This window comes from Epinephelus moara, chromosome 18 (assembly GCF_006386435.1).
Source record: "Epinephelus moara isolate mb chromosome 18, YSFRI_EMoa_1.0, whole genome shotgun sequence".
NCBI lineage: Eukaryota > Metazoa > Chordata > Actinopteri > Perciformes > Serranidae > Epinephelus > Epinephelus moara.
This window is the reverse complement of record NC_065523.1, coordinates 33,633,028-33,638,249: the sequence shown is the minus strand read 5'-3', so window position 1 is coordinate 33,638,249 and position 5,222 is coordinate 33,633,028. Positions and strand designations below refer to the sequence as shown.

The window sequence follows — 5,222 nt, the reverse complement described above, 5'->3', positions numbered from 1 at the left end:
TATCTTATACTTTCAATATTCGGGGAGAGATACGAGCCACCCCTCCCTTGTTGGACTGATCCTCGTTTTTGGTGAAATCTGATTGGCTCAGTCGTTTCCCACCTGTGTGACGTTTCTCATTGTAAAGGTAATGAGCGACAATGGAGAAAAGACAGAAGACAGGAGCTGGAACAGAAATGTGTAGTGCAGAAAAATTACGAGCTAAAAAGTGACCACTAAATGCACCATCTGACAGATCTCCTCCGTGGTGTGCTGCGCTGCTCCGAGGCTCACAGTGGTGTCAGGTAGGACTGTCTGCATTTGTTTGAAGGCCTGTGTTCCTCTGCGGTTGTTTCTGCCTTCAAATATTTGCTTTTACTTTAAAGTACTTTAAAGTCAAGCTGCTTGTTTTTACTTCTTATCACACACAAACACACTTTTTAGTTGCTCTGTTGTTAGGGGACAGCACTGTAGTTTTTGATCATACACTGAAGAGCATTGAGTATGTGAGTGTGCATGTCTGTGTGAGCATTTCTAACTATTTCAGTGCTCTGTTGACTGACTGTACATGTTCTGGTGAAGAAGTTAGTAGTAGCTGCAGTATACTGTGACTCTCCGGCTCACCTCTCTGGCCTGGGTTCCCGTTTACAAGCATTGCACAAAACAAGGCCTGAAAGAGGCGTACGTCACTTCCCAGGGAAAAGTTGTGATCTATTGTGATCTTTGACCCATGCTGAAGAAGAGCATGAAGAGCATGGAGACAGGAAATTGGCGACACCAATTGTTAGATGGAGGCAGTCGTCGAAGAAATTGTTGAATATTTTTTGCTGCACTCCATTTTAGGCTTTTGTCTGTATGTGCATCTTTAGTAAGGATCCTACACACTGTTTTATAAATGAGACCCCTGGTGTCAACAAGACATCTTGAAGTGTCGTCATAAAGGTCTCCAGCATCCTCAGATTCTGTTTGTACCACAAAAAGTGTTTTAGTGTTAAATTTACTGCTGAAAAAACTTCACAAAAGACCTCTTCATCTCAAAGTCTCGGGTTTAATTTCAGTCCCAGTCCGCCCCTGAGTGACTCAGTAAATTCCAAAGTGGTTAAAACCTCCACAGTGCTGTCAGTCAGCCCGATCACCAGAATAAAATGTTGGCATTGTTTGATCTGCAAACCATGGAGAGGTCATGTTTGCACGTTATTATGTGGCAGATATGTTTAAAGTTTATGATTCAGCAACTCTGTGGTTAACGTGGTTAGGGTTAGGCACAACAATCATTTGGTTATGGCGAGGAAAAGATCATGTTTTGACTTAAAATACTCAGTTTGGGGGGTAAAGAAAGCACCGATGTCAAGTCATCACTGTGTTCACAAAGCTGCTGGAAAATCACAACAGGTTTTGTTGTTTGTTGGTCTTGAACAGTGGTCTGCAGCTTGGCAGGCGTCTCGTTCTGGTGTCACACGATCCACCATCTCTCCACCGCCTGATGACAAGTCAGCTCAGATATGTCCTTTTAGAAATGTCGATATGATACGTATGAAACTTCAATGCAACATTTTCTTCTGGTGACGGGGTTGCATCAGGAAGTGTTGGCAGAAATGGCTTGAAATGTCAGTTTTTGTTCAGGAAGTTCAAATTTTATCTCGTTATTGTCTCGTGTTCATTTAAAAAAATATTTTCTAGGGGTCCCCGGAGACCAGGAGGCCCTAAAAAAATGCGTATATTGCTTAATGTTAAGGGCAGGCTGTGAACATGGCACTGAGGATGAGAAACCCTGTTGCATTTCTTGTTTGTTTGTCTGCTCACCAGCTCCAGCTCTGAAAGATCAAACCTTTCTCCTAATGTTTCATGTTTCACACAAACCTAGATATCTCTAAGCAATAAAATCATCAGGGTTAACACAAGCTTAGGAGCATGTCACATTTTGTTCTACGGCATAAAATACCAGTTTAGCACTCTGCTAACTTGACTAGGAATAAAATAATCTTGGCGCTCTTTAGACTTTAGAAATGTTAGCAGTCCAAATGGATTAAAGCTTGATAGTGGAACGAGACATTTCGGGAGGGGTTGTTACACTAAAAAAAATGTGTCCACTGATTTGTAGATGCGTCTTTTCCAATGTAAGTCTAAGGGAAAAAGTGTTTTTGGGCCCAATGGCATCACATGACGAACCCTGTGGTGCCACTGTTTGGCCTTGATGAAAATTGACTTCAAAGCCTGGTGCAACAGACTCCACCAGGAATGAGTCCTAAAACCAGGAAATGAGTTAGCATTTTTGAGCTTTCGGTTCTCATTTCTCAAAGTCAGTGGGTTTTTGTTGACCTGTGGTTAACACAAGCTCGAGGGATTTCCACGTTTGGTTCTGCGACATAAGATACATCAGTTAATACTCCACTCATGAACACTGAAGCGTCTGTATGTTGTAAAAATGGCGGCTGCTAACAAGTCTCTAAATGAGACTACAGAACGTCATCATGCTGAGCACAGCTTTACAGCCTTGTTGTGGGAGTAATGTTAAGTCATGCAACCTTAGTGAAGTTTGTTTATAGGCTACTGTTAGCTTTGTACTTCTGGTGATTGCATTTATGCTTTAAAAATCACAAAGTGGTGTTAATTTGTCAAGATTATCTTGCTGAACAAAACATGTAAGTATCATTAATGTTAAATCCAATGGAAAAGTCCCACAGCCTTTTCGATGAGTGAACCAGGATGATGTCAGCTTCCGCGTCGGCCCACAAACAAAGGTCATCCCTGCAGCGCTCTATGGCTGCATTTATAAAAACTCCAAAAAAAAACATTCTGAGGTTTTGTGGTGCAGATCTGTTTTGCTCACAGCTGCTTCAACAGGAAAAAAATCAGACTACCTAAATGTGGTGACTTCCTGTTGTGACAGGGGAAAAAATCTTTTCACCTTCCATGTAAATACATAACCTCAGAAACAGGAACAACACAGACAGATATGTAAACAACTGTTTTATTAAGCTCTGACTAGGAGGTCGGTGCTGGGCACAACAGATGAGTGGCCAGAAGAAAATATCTGCATCATACATTTCTGCAAACCACAGATACATTTGTATGTTTCATACAGTGGTGGATGGTGAGACAGCTGCCACGCTGCAGACGACTGTTCGAGACCAACAAACAACAAAACTGCGTGTTTACTAGCAAGACATCTGCGTCATTTCCAGCTGTGATTGTGCCATCAAAACTGGGTATTTTGAAACACATTAGATTATAAACATTATTCTGGCGATTAGTTTGAGTGTTATTGTGAAAGTCCAGAATCATATGACGTATTTACAATAAAACAAAATTTCAGTTCATATGATTAGAGAATTTGGCACCTGCCCTGATAAATAATCAAGTTTTTGAGGATAATATTTCGATAGATGATGCAGTGAATAGAATTTTTTAACTGTTAAGAGCATCAGGAATGAAACATTGAGAGCTGAAGTGGACACATTTGCTCTAATCCTTGTTAACCTTCAGATGTCACACTGATAAATCCAGCTAAAGATAATTGTCCTCCCACTCCTGAAACCAGGCAGCTCTGTTTGGTTGTTGAATCATTTAATTATATGCACATATTTTGCAAAAACAAAATCTAAATTAGCTGCACCTTATTCTTAGTCTGGATCACTAAGGTTCTTATCCACCTTATTCCCAGCCCCCATGATGCCTTGTGTGAATTATGGGCGTGACTTCCGGTGCTGAACTGGAACTGGTGTTTTCCAATGGTAACGGTACGCTACTCCTTTTTCTTGGAGCAACTGAAAATAAAACGTGGTAGACATCACCTGTTGCATCTATGATGGAATAACATATTACCTCAATAGACTCTGACGGCCATCTCAAAGCATTGGTTTTCCTTTAAACGATTAGCTTGCCCTGCTTTGTTAATGTGTTGTTAAATTTGAGTTCGAACTATTTTACGGTAAACATCTACTCCTTCTAGAAGATCTCTGATTTGCCACGACTCATAAACAGACACTAACTCGTTCAGTGAACATTTAACATAATGATGTATCAATTTAAGCTCCATGTAAAGAGAATAAAGGTGATGTTTCCCAGCTAACGCTCCATTCATAGACCTTAACAACACAGTTCAGACATTTCTATAACTGACGCTGAATTTAGCAGCAGACTTCAGTAATATCAGTAATAGATGGAAGTTAAATAAATAACTTCAGGCTTTCATTTTATATGATATGAAAGAAGTTTGGCAAATTAGTAACACATTCTGAGCCCAGATGACCAACGTTAAACACAATTCAAGATATGTTGCTGACTTCATTTTATAATGGGCAATCTCTAATGTAGGTTGAGAATGAAATCAGACAGCCAGGAATACAGGGATGTCATGTACTGACATTGAGTGACAGACCTGTCATTCCAGGTGTCATTCTCCTCCACAAATTCTGACTTCTCCGCTCTCCAAACTCTTCATTTTATTATTTATTCATGATTTGATTTTATTAGTCATTTCAATCCTATAAAAATGTAGTGGATGCATTAGAGTAGGGTGTGAACGAAAATATGGGACAAACCACATCCCGTATTGGTTCAGTATGGGAAAGTGCATTTTATTTTTCAATACAGAACGATCCAGTATCAAGGTTATACAGAACGGGTGGCAATCTATTCCTCTCTGTAGGTGGGTGATGAAAACTGTACTGCTGGTTACAGGAACAACCACTGTTTGTTTTGGATGCATGTTCAACACCCATGTTGCTGTTGAAGCCAAATATTTAGCTTAGTCTGGTTGGTAGTAATGTTACAGATGTGGACAGCACAGCAGGTACCAGAGCTCCTAAGGGACATTTAAGAAATGCTAATTTAATGTTATGTAATAGTATTTGCTATGTTAAAGATGAATTACTTTAGAAAAGAATCACTGTTGGTGGTTAGTCACCAAGATTTGTCACAAGACCAAATCATAGACAGTCAATGTGATTAAATAGTTTGCTGCCACTTCCTCTCTCTGTCCAAAAGTTGCATCCATAAACATTCTTACAGTACCTGTCTCAGGAATAAAGTGGATACTTTTTAATTTCCACAAATATTATCTGCAAAATATCTCATTTAAAGGGAAATTTCGGTTTATTTCAACCTGTCTCCTATCGTCCTAAATTTGTTTCAAGTGACTAGTGACATAAAAATAATAGTTAGCATGTTAGCCGTTAGCCTAGATACAGCCAGGGCGCATAGTAGCGTCAGACCTGTGAAACGTAAGTGAACGGGCAACC

General features: G+C 39.9%; 1 long non-coding RNA gene across 1 annotated transcript in view; it reads left to right on the top strand.

Moving 5' to 3' along the window:
* The window catches only part of LOC126405816 (uncharacterized), a 55,743-nt gene continuing 50,521 nt past the window's right edge, over nt 1-5,222 (top strand). Inside the window, exon 1 of the long non-coding RNA XR_007571610.1 lies at nt 1-284. This is a non-coding gene — a long non-coding RNA (uncharacterized LOC126405816). The remainder of the gene's footprint in view (nt 285-5,222) is intronic.